Source organism: Palaemon carinicauda, chromosome 8 (genome assembly GCF_036898095.1).
Source record: "Palaemon carinicauda isolate YSFRI2023 chromosome 8, ASM3689809v2, whole genome shotgun sequence".
NCBI classification, from domain to species: Eukaryota; Metazoa; Arthropoda; class Malacostraca; order Decapoda; family Palaemonidae; genus Palaemon; species Palaemon carinicauda.
The window spans coordinates 151,584,244-151,596,407 of NC_090732.1; the positions used below are offsets into that span (position 1 = coordinate 151,584,244).

Below are 12,164 nucleotides of genomic sequence, written 5' to 3' on the forward strand. Positions count from 1 at the left end.
TCAATTGTTTAGCCCAAGGCTTTTTCCTTTGATTCACTTTGATGATCTCTTCTTTTTCTCCTCAGATACATCTGCTATCAAGATCATTGTTTTCATCAGATATATTGTTTATCTCCTAATTCTTATCGATTAAGTAATTCATCAAATTCTGTAGCTTCCTTCGGTTGAGATTTGCAAAACACAAAAAAAAAAACAATATAATTATTTATACATTTCATCTAAATAAAAAAAAAAAAAACATTAATTTCCTCTGTTCAATATCTTCCACTAAAGAATCAGTCGAGATTATAAGTTTTATAACTCCATGGCTTCAAATTATTTGACTTTGAGACTTTATTCACCTATTTCTTGACTTGGAGCTTCTTCCTTTTTATTCACTGAAGTTCTGCAATGCGTCGATCTCAGCCACCTGTGTATTATCTCTTGGTGAATGACATCCAACAAACTTTACACCTAGTATTTTTCAGCATCCTCATTTCATATAGGATTTGGTCCACCCTTGAGGGTGAGGTTTCAGGTAAGCCACTTCCACACGAAGGGCAAATGCATGGCGGCCACTCTGATTTGCTTCTAATTCTCGCGCTTTAAAACAGTGTTAATTGATAAAACAGTCCAAGGCAGGCAGTAGGCGGAGGCAGGCGAACGTATGACTTAAACCAGAGTGCAGTCAGAGCTGTGCCAGGCAACAAGGTCCCTAGTCAGACGCCCATCCAGTGCCTCAACAACGGTCATGGGCACTTCAACGGTTTGCCAGTGGTTTTTCGTCTGTGACGTCAACTACTGTACACTGAGATCCCCACCCATACCACAAAATTGGTAACAATGCCTGCCCGCCGTGCATTTGCTCCTTCATGTGGAAGGGGATTTAGAGAATGTACCTGGTGATAATTATAACTTGTCTATTAGTTGTAGTCTCTTCAAATTAGATAATAAACTTTCCATTAACATGTCTATTTCTTGATCCATTTCACACGAAGAGTTTCGTGTTCTTGTCTGTACTGCATATTGGCATATCGATTTATCTTCTTCACTGCATACAATATCCATAATTTTATCTTGATGTATTATCCTCATGATATATCTTAATCGGGATTTCTTTTAAATTTCATAATATTCCTGATTTTGATTTTATTACTGATTTTTATCTTTAGCATCCTCGATTCCTAGAGCTTCTTTTCGTCATTTCTGCACATGGCACCACACAAACCTCGACCATGGGACCTGAAGAAGAAGAATGAGAATGTTAAGAACGAAAAAGTCAGAGAGAGAGAGAGAGAGAGAGAGAGAGAGAGAGAGAGAGAGAGAGAGAGAGAGAGAGAGAGAGAGAGAGAGAGAGAGAGAGAGAGAGAGAGAGAAATATATGGAGTTCCCCCAAGGTGCACGGAGATCAGCATACCTGTTTACCCTTTCTAGACCACAGCAAAGAAAACTTGTTTAAAGAAAATCAGTCGAGGAAGAGATTGATAATCTTAAAGATTTAAAGATACACGAAAAAATATAATTCAAAAGAACCTATCTGAATAAATGTAGAGATAGTTGGTCTAATAATTACTTTGAATATATTCTGATTCAGATAGATTTCATATAATATTAATAATAGTAATGATCTTCAAATAGATTATTTATTTCATTTCTAGAGAATTTATTCTATTAAACTTTGAGTACAAATTGATTAACATGATATCAACCATCCAGTAAAAAGATTAATGCTAGTTGCATTCCATGTTTTATTTAAACTGACACCTTTAAGGAGACAAGATATGATCAAGAGTTTACGATAAAAAAATGATATTTTCATAATAAAATAAATTTTTGAATATACTTACCCGCTGGTTATATAAGAATGGCTAAAGTCCCTAGACGCCCGCAGAAAATTCAAAATCTCGCAGCTATCGCAAATATGCCAGGTGCACACTAGTGCCCTCGCGGTATTCAGGTAGAACTATAGCAAACCCTTCAGATCTTCCATGCCCCATGGTCTATAGAGGGGAGGAGGGTGGTTTTTTAACTTATATAACCAGCGGGTAAGTATATTCAAAAATTCATTTTATTATGAAAATATCATTTTTAAATATAAAACTTACCCGCTGGTTATATAAGAATGGCTGATTGACACCCTTGGTGGTGGGTCAGAGACAGCAACATAATTGGAAATTCACTTAAGAGTTAAATAAACAACTTGAGAGGTTCTCACCTGATAAGGAAGCTGACTGCAATGATTCTCTGCCTCATTTTGTCTGCTATCCTTAGGAGATCCAGCGGTCCACCCAGGGGGCTGATGATCTCTAGGAGCTGTCAAACGGTGCAATAACCTATAACATGACAGGACCTCAACTAATACCCTTATTCCAAGTGCACTTTAGGAACAAATTGAACACCTGACCAAACAACAGATTGCAGAAGACTGACGACCAATCTCCACATACAACCATAACTTCACAAGTTCCAAGAGATAGAAAAGGGTATTAGGAAAAAGGGAACGTAGTGGTAGATCATTCACCTACTATCGCATTCGCCGCCACGAATGGACCCAGCATATAACAGTCCTCATAGAGAGTCTGAACATGCTTTAAATAATGGGATGCGAATACAGACTTACTTCTCCAGAAAGTTGTATCCATCAAACTTTGCAGAGAACGGTTCTGTTTAAAAGCTACTGAAGTCGCAACCTCTCTGACTTTATGCGTCTTCACCTTGAAGAGCCTCTGGTCTGCCTCATCACACTGGGCGTGAGCCTCTCTAATCAAGAGCCTTATGAAAAAGGATAAGGCGTTCTTTGACATGGGCAGTGAAAATTTTCTAACTGCACACCACAGAGTGTCTGAGTCGCCTCTCCAACTCTTAGTTCTGTCCAAATAGAACCTTAATGCTCTTACAGGGCAGAGCACTTTCTCCAACTCTTCTCCCACCACATCATAGAGGTTAGGGATCTCAAAAGACTTCGGCCATGGACAGGAAGGCTTTTCATTCTTGGCCAAAAATCCCAACTGCAAGGAGCATATGGTTTTCCCGTCTCGGAACCCAATGTTCCTGCTAAGGGCGTGAACCTCACGAACTCTTTTAGCAATGGCTAAACTAACCAGAAACAGAGTTTTCAAGGTTAGATCCTTAAAAGAGGCCCAGTGTAAAGGCTCAAACTGTCACTCATGTGATATTTAAGGACCACGTCCAGGTTCCAAGGAAGCGATTCTGGTTGTCTTTTCTTTGAGGTATCAAAAGACTTAAACAGATCCTTCAAGTCCGTGAGCAGACAGAATGCCTAATGAAATAATGCCTAAGGACAGAATGCCTAAGGACAAAATGCCTAATTCCCTAACACGGACCAAATGCCTAACAGACATAATGCCTAATGGACAAAATGCCTAACATACAAAATGCCTAATGGACAAAACAGCTGAAAAGTAATAAAATAAAGTGAACTAGATAGCTTATCACTCTGTAGAATACTGACCTCGGCCAAGGCGGTTTAGTTTACTTCATACTGCTATGAAATTCAATGACTTTGTTGGAGGACCAATAGATAACATGTTTATAAGATATGAAATATCCAAGGAACTCAAGGATAGAGAAAAATAACTTGTAACAAGAGTGTTTTTTATAAAACAATTACTCTTTAAAAACATAATACTGACTAAATAATCTTAGTTTTCTTTAAAAACATAAAACAGAATGAATATAAATTTATCTAATCATGAATAGGTTATTTACCGGAATTGAAGAAATTTCAAAGATTATGTGCCACAGCCCTTTGAAACCTACATTCTTATCGTAAGTTGCATGAATTTTTTTGATCCGTTTATTTATTCGAATATATTTATTTACTTTTTCAACATTTACACCTAAGAGACAATAAACTTGATACTTGCTTGTTCAGTTTTGATATTTTTACAAGCTTAGAGAGAGTTGGGAGAGTAATTGAAACACTCTTGTTAAAAGCATGGTGCCATCCTTCTAGAGAGTTCGCCACATTTGAACATCAAAGGTTGATTGTCTTCGTTGACCTCTCTGAACTATTCCGAGCAATTTAATTACAAGATATTCAAAGAATTTACTCAGAATTTCATCAGTTTCGTGGTCGATTGAAGTCAAAAAGTTTGTAAAAAGATCAGCCATATCATCTGGAGGAACAAAAGCTAAGGTTTGCATTTGTTTGATTATGAAAGCATTGTCATTATTCGTGTAGCAGCGCTGGAGACCAATATTTTGTATTTTGCGCCAAACACATTGACTGAAATGAAAGAAACAGCCATTGATTGAAGTATTTGGAAAAAAAAATAATTAAACCCTTTATTGCTGCTTGTTCATAGTCAAAAGTCACTGACTCTGGGAAAAGGCTCTGCTCTTAGATGAACTCGAATATTGTATCATAAGTTTTTTTCATCTTTACGAGATGTAACATATCATACTAATGTTAATGTTTTACTTTGAGAAACAACACAATGCAACGTGTACAGTTTTTTTTTTCCGACTGGTACAGTTAAGAGTGTCATCACTTAATTATTATTATTATTATTATTTGCTAAGCTACAACTCTAGTTGGAAAAGAAGAAAGTTATAAGCCCAGGGGCTCCAACAGGGAAAATAGCCCAGTGAGGGAAGGAAACAAGGGAAAAATAAAATTTTTCAGGAACAGTAACAATATTAAATTGAATAATTCGTATATAAACTACAAAAACTTTAACAAAACAATAGGAAGAGAAATTAGATAGAATAGTGTGCCTGAGTGAACCCTCAATCAAGAGAACTCTAACCCAAGATAGTGGAAGACCATGGTACAAAGGCTATGGCACTACCCAAGACTAAAGAACAATGGTTTGATTTTGGAGTGTCCTTCTCCTAGAAGAGCTGCTTACCATAGCTAAAGAGTCTCTTCTACCCTTACCAAGAGGAAAGTGGCCACTGAACAATTAAATGCAATATTCAACCCCTTGGGTGAAGAATTGTTTGGTAATCTCAGTGTTGTCAGGTGTATGAGGACAGAGGAGAATATGTAAAGAATAGGCCAGACTATTCGGTGTATGTGTAGGCAAAGGGGAAATGAACCGTAACCAGATAGAAGGATCCAATATAGTACTGTCTGGCCAGTCAAAGGACCCCCAAACTCTAGCGGTAGTATCTCAACGGGTGGCTTCCAAATTCTTTCTAGTTGTGTAAATATGCACATTTTTTTATTCATATCCTTCAAATATTAGTTTTTTCCTCCTTTGTAACTAGTGATGATTTCCATTTTGGACTGAACGGTTTCTTACAAAAATTGAAATGACTGATAAAGAAATTTGTTTAAGGAAAAGAAGCGTAAGTTTTTTCTGCCTTTCAAAGTGCAAAACGAAAAGTGAAATGAACAACAGGTTATTAGGTAGTTATATAGGTTTTAACCATATAATCTCGAATATTCTATTTAAAATGCTAAATAAAATGAACAACAGCTTGTTGGGTAGTTATATAGGTTCTAACTGAAAGATCTTTACTAATCTTGAATAACTTATTTAAAAATGCTAAATAAGATAATTTTGCCTGGAAGGCGTTTTGTCCATTAGGCATTTTGTATATTAGGCATTTTGTCCATTAGGCATTATGTTTGTTAGGCATTTTGTCCGTGTTGAGGAATTAGGCCTTTTGTCCTTAGACATTCTGTCCTTAGGCATTATGTCATTAGGCATTCGGTCCTACTATTTGCAAGTCCTTATTGTTGGAAAGGTCCAAGATCCTGTGTCTAAAGACTGTAGTCAACATACTTCTGTAACCTTTGATTGTAGAGGACGAGAAGTTATGCTTATTTCTGAGGTCTAGGAAGAAATCTGCCGTCTGAGTTATAGAGGTACTGGGTGAAGAAACCGAATTAGCTCTACACCATTCACTGAACAACTCCCACTTGGACTGATACACCTTGATGGTAGAAGACCTCCTTGCTCTCGCAATAGCCTTGGCTGCCTTCTTCGAAAAGCCTCTAGATCTAGCGAGTTTTTCGATAGTCTGAAGGCAGGCAGATGTAGAGCTCGGAGGTCTAGGTAGTTTCGTGCCAAGTGAGGTTGTCTGAGAAGATCTGGTCTTAGGGGAAGGCTTCTCGGGACATCTACCATCCATTCCAGTACCTCTGGAAATCAGCTTCTTGACGGCCAGAACGGAGCTATTAGAGTCATCCTGGTTCCTTCGTACGACAAGAACTTCTGCATCACCTTGTATAGAATCTTGAATGGTGGGAATGCATACACCTCCATGTGTGACCAATTCGTTAGGAAAGTGTCTGTGCATGGCCTCGGGATCCGGTACCGGTGAACAGTAGCACTCCAGCCTCTTCGTCTTTGCGGTTGCAAAAAGATCCACGTGAGGACGACCCCATAACCGCCACAGACTCTTGCAGATCTCTGGGTGCAACATCCATTCCGTGGGGAGAACCTGATCTCTCCTGCTGAGTCTATCTGCACTTACATTCTTGACCCCCTGAATAAAACGAGTCAATAATGTCACTTTCCTTTCCTCTGCCCATACGAGAAGAGGTCTCGCTATCTCGTACAGAGACCATGAGTGGGTCCCGCCCTTTTTCGTTATATACAGTAGGCTAGAGCTGTGGTGCTGTCTGCATTGATTTGGACCACTTTGCCCAAGATCTGCTCCTCGAAGACTTTGAGGGCCAGATGTACTGCCAAAAGCTCCTTTTGGTTTATGTGGAGGGTCTTTTGCTCTATCGTCCAGAGACCCGAGAGCTCCTTCTTACCTAATGTTGCTCCCCACCCTGAGATTGAGGCGTCGGAAAACGACACAAGGTCTGGGCTCTTCTGATCTAATGACAGGCCTTCCTTCAGTCTTTGTTCATTGTTCCACCACTGTAGATGCGTCTTTATGGAAGTCGTGATGGGACTGCTTTCCCTATCGAAACTGTCCCCTTTCTTCCAATGCCAATTGAGATGAAACTGAAGGAGGCGTAAATGTAACCTCCCCAGAGACACGAACTTCTCCAATGATGAGAGAGTCCCCAGAAGGCTCATCCATTCCCTCACTGAACTGACGTCCTTCTCTATAAAAGCTCGAAGTTTTAGGAGTACTGTTTGGATCCTTACAGGCGACGGAAAAGTCCGAAAACTCTGACTGTGAATCTCCATCCCCAAATAAAGAATCTACTGGGATAGAGTCAGCTGAGATTTCTTCGTATTCACCAGGAGTCCCAGTTCCTTGGTCAATTCCAATGTAATTTTCAGGTCCTTCAAATAGCAATCAGCTGAGGTGGCTCTTATAAGCCAATCGTCCACGTACAGGGAGGCCCTGATTCTCCTTGAATGCAGCATGCTTGCGACATTCAGCATGAGCTTGGTAAAACAATAGAGGAACTGTGCTGAGACCGAAACATAAGGATCTGAATTGGAAGACCTTGTTTCCGTACATAAACCTCAGATAACGCCTGCAGCTGGGGTGTATTGGAATATGGAAGTAGGTGTCTTGAAGATCTAATGAGACCATCCAATCACCCTTCCTTACCGCTGCCAGAACCGTCTTTTGCGTTTCCATGGTAAACTTCGTGTTCTGGACGTAGCCATTTAGAACACTTATGTCCAGAACTGGTCTTCATTCTCCCGAACTCTTGGGTACTAAGAATAGTCGGTTGTAAAACCCCGGAGATGTTAAATCCTGCACCCTTTCTATCCCTCGCTTCTCCAGTAACAGAGACATCTGAAGCCGCATGGCCTGCCTCTTTGTCCCCTCCCTGTATCTGGGCGAAAGATCCACTGGATCTGTGACTAGTGGAGGATATGATAAAAATTGTATTTTGTACCCCTCCTTCAACACTAGGACGGACCAAGGGTCCGCACCATTCTTCTCCCAGGCCTTCCAGAAGTAATTCAGCCTGGCCCCTACTGCTGTCTGAATGATAGGACAGTCAGACTCTACCTCGGCCAGTCTTGGCTCCTCTCTTCTTAGGTTTCCTCCCGTTGGACCTGAAGGAACCCCTTCCGGTAGGTTTACCACGAAAGGGCTGAGAGGGTCGTACCCCAGAAGTACCTTCTTTTGGTTTACGGGACGAAAAAGAAGAAGGTAGAACTTTCCTGGCCGTATTGGTCACTAGATCCTGCGTAGCCTTTTGGGTTAGAGCAGTGGCAGCCTCCCCTACCAACTCTTGTGGGAATACAGTAGAGGACAGTGGAGAGAATAACAATTCCGATCTCTGGTAAGGGGAAACTCCCGCTGAGAGAAAAGAACATATAGTGGCCCTCTTCTAAAACACTCCAGCCGTGAAAAGACCAGCCAACTCGTTAGAGCCATCCCTAATTCCCTTGTCCATACAGGACATCAAATGAATAAGACTGCTAGTGTCCGAGCCTTTCATTTTAGAGATATTTTTCCCTAGGGTTCCCAAAGACTAATCAAAATAGTTAAAGACCTCAAAGGCCCTATACAAGCCTTTAAGTAGATGATCAAACTGTCATAGACCACCACACTTTCGTTTTCCTAAAGGCCAGACGACGAGAGGAGTCCACAAGACTCGAGAAATCTCCCTGGGCAGAGGCAGGAACCCCCAAGCCCAGAACTTCCCCTATCTCATACCAAATATTGGATTTGGAAGCCAATCTTGCGGGTGGAAAGGCAAAGCCCATCTTGCCAAGAGTCCTCTTTGATTCCAACCAAGATCCCATCAGTTATAAGGGTCTTTTAGAAGAGCATGAGAGTACCATCTTAGTAAAAATAGGCACTTTAGTAGCCTTCCCTAAGGTAAATTCCGATGGGGGTGAACGAGGAGCCACAGGAGTAAAGGGGTCTGGAAAGAGTCCCGTGAAAATTAACATTAATTTTTTAAGATCCACTGACTGTTGATAATGTTTCTCTTCTTCTCCTTCCGAAACAGCTTCCAACGGTTCGTCCAGGTTGGATACCTCCTCCGGTTCATCTTCTGGCAGTGCAGCTGTTGCTGCAGCCTGAACCAAAGGGTCAGAGTCGAAATGAGAACGTTTACGATGTTCAACATCTCCTTCTATTAGACGATTAATTGTCTTTCGTTTAAAATCGCATACAGTCTGGGAAACAGCATCCAACTGAATTGGAGAGGTCGAGGTTGACTGATGTGTGACGCCATGAATGGACTGACGCTCGGCGTCAAGGATCAACTGACGTGAGCCGTCGCGTGGACGCCTAGTGTCCGCTTGCTGTTGACGCTGACGCTGACTTTCTATGCCGTCAAGAGTCGACTGGCGTGAGCCGTCGCATGGACGCTTAGCGTCCGCTTGCTGTTGACGCTGACGCTCCGTTGCATCATAAGGAGACTGACGAGAGCTGTCATGGTGACGCGTTGCGTCCACTTGCCGCCGCCGCCATTCCGCATCTCGTTCATTACCATCCTGTCCAAGATGAACATCAACACTTTTAGCCGAAAAACGTTAAGATGATTTTTGTCTGGCAACAGCTCCCTGATGCGACCCATCTAACTCAACCTGCCATTGAACACTACAACTGGGAGATCGCCTATGCGATAACGCGTCAGCGCCCGAGACCACAGGCCGCCAGTGCGACAACGGGTCCAGAGACTGACGCCCAACTGCAATGCTAACCGCAGGTTGATAAGACCGCATCAACGACGAGAGCTGTTGTTTCATTCCCAAAAGCATAGACCATTTAAGGTCACTGCTATGCGATACATTAGACTCCTTTTCTAATGGGAGATCGCCTTCTACTTCGCTATCAAAACGCTTCCCACTTTCAGGTGACGAAAGCCAGTCTGACGGAAGTGGCAGTGCATGAACTGTCGCATCAGAAACTGGCATAAATTCAGAATCAGACTGTAACACATCGACATCTACAACAGGACTTCTGTCAGAGCGTTTCGCAAGTGTGCAACCATCAGGAGAATGAAAACGCTCTGGCGTATCCAAGGTACTACGGCCTGGTTTACGCGGAGGCGATTCGTGACGCTGAACGATCGCGTGAGACTTCCTTTTAAGCAGTCTGGAAGCGTGACGCCAGGTCTCACTAAACGAACCTTCATTTGATGAAGGTGATAACCCACCAACCTCATCTTTTCTATGATGAGGGTGAGTGACCTGTGTTATGACAGCAGGAACGCTCGAGGGGACGTCTGTACGATTGATGAAGCTTCTCGTTCCCTTTTGCCATCCAACATTACTTCTCCCATGGGTTCGGGAGCTTGAAAGAGGTCGTAGGCTGGGCGAACGACAGGAACGTGCAGACGCACCCTCCACAACACTAAACACATTTGAAAAACTTTTCTTCGCATTTGGTTGGTTTTTCAGCACATTGATTTCGGACAAAATCTGATTTTTGTCTGCCGCTAAAGACTCAACTCTTTCACCAAGAGCCTGAATCGTGGTAAACATATCCTTCATAGAAGGTTCCTTCTGTTGGTGATCTACCACTATGAGGGAAGGAATATGATCAATGACATTAGGTAAGGACAAATCAACAGAACCAGATGAACTGCGCCTAACCCTGTCCCTCTCTAACCCTTTAATGTAACGTTCGTAAGTTACCCACTTGCTATCAATTAATGAAATGCACTCATCACACCAATCCTCAAAAGAACAAGACTTTCCCCTACATTCAATACAAATACTATGAGGGTCTACAGAAGCATTAGGAAGTCGAGTACGACCTTTAACACACTTCCGAATTACAGGGGAGGAGTCGGCCATATTGAATTGTTAATAGAGACCGAAAACATAAAACAAAGGTTAAATTATTTAAAATAACCCCAAACAAAAAGATTTCAAGAAAAAACGAAAAAGTAATCAATTAAGCGAGAGCCCAAACTCAAAAAACGTAGTACATCACCAAATAACGTCCAAAACAGATTAAGTTAACGAGAGAATTTCCGATAGTTCAGCCAGCAATGGCGGCAGGAGAAGGTCTGAAGGGTTTGGTATATTTCTACCTGAATACCGCGAGGGCGCTAGTGTACTGTACACCTGGCATATCTGCGATAGCCGCGAGATTATGAATTTTCTGCCGGGCGCCTAGGGACTTTAGCCATTCTTATATAACCTGCGGGTAAGTTTTATATTCAAGAATAAAAGGTAAAATATTCTAGGACCTTTCCGATACACATCCTACTCCAAGGAATCCATAAAAGTTCTATACACCCGTTAAAAGTAAGACTAAAAAATAAACTCATATAGAAGAAGTTAACTAATCCAGCAAAACATACAAATATTGTATATGTATACTAACATTTTAGCCGGTTTGCTGATGAGCCGTTCCAAAGTCAACAAAGACTTGACTACTTGTTTCAGATGTTAAAACCTGCTGTTCCTGTTTCACTTTGTACTTCCAGTGGGAACATTGGCTCCTATTGTGCCGTAGAGGTCTTTCCAGTGCTTGAGATATCTCCAATATCCACATCTGTTCTTGTCTGTTTTTCTAAAAAAAAAAATACATAATTTTTAATATACTTTTTTGATTGAACGTTTTACAACATATTCCAACTTAATTTTCAGCATATATGACTGTGGTAAACCAATTCCATTACATAAACACCTGTTATCATAAACTCATTACTTGTACTAAACCCACAGTCACAAATTGAAAATCCATATTTCACTTCTGCCTGTTTGATGAATACATTAGAACTCTTTAAACTATAAAAATCAGGAAATCTAGACTTGGGTAATTCTTTAGGTTACTTTATAAGGTAGAAAGATCCGAGCCAAATTATAAATTTCTATTGGTAAAGTCACAGAAGGATGAAATTCGACTGGCAATTCCTGTGAAACACAGATGATCATTTACTTTAGCAGATGACATTTGAGTTGGAATGAAGGAAGAGTTGAGAGGAGGTGGAAGATGATTCCAATACATCTCCAAAGCACTGAAATATCCGAAAACTTGGGACTCGTGAAAGTTGCCAGGGAAGCTACCTTGCTCATTCTTATTCTTACCTATCTTAACTATTCCTCAGAAAAAAAAAAATACTTTATACATATGACATAACTTGTCATTACCAAAGTGATGTAATATTAAGGAAACTTGCTTATTCTTCTGACTGGTAGACAAGAAAAACCTGATATCTCACTATTCGGTCTCTCCCGTCCCTTTGGTAGGGGAGAGGACGTAGTCATACCCTGGTGAGATGCGGTCCCCTGAAAGGTATACTTGGAAACCACAATCTTCCACAAATTGCGGAAATTGGCGTGTTGTAGTTAGGAAAGAGAGAGAGGTGAGGAAGG

General features: G+C 41.1%; 1 long non-coding RNA gene across 4 annotated transcripts in view; it reads right to left on the bottom strand.

Moving 5' to 3' along the window:
* Positions 1-582: 582 nt before the first annotated feature.
* LOC137645037 (uncharacterized) overlaps positions 583-12,164 on the bottom strand; it is a 326,177-nt gene continuing 314,595 nt past the window's right edge. For all 4 annotated transcript variants that reach the window (XR_011045261.1, XR_011045262.1, XR_011045259.1 and 1 more), the window contains 2 exons: positions 11,170-11,358; positions 583-1,221 (listed from right to left, as the gene is read on the bottom strand). This is a non-coding gene — a long non-coding RNA (uncharacterized lncRNA). The remainder of the gene's footprint in view (positions 1,222-11,169; positions 11,359-12,164) is intronic.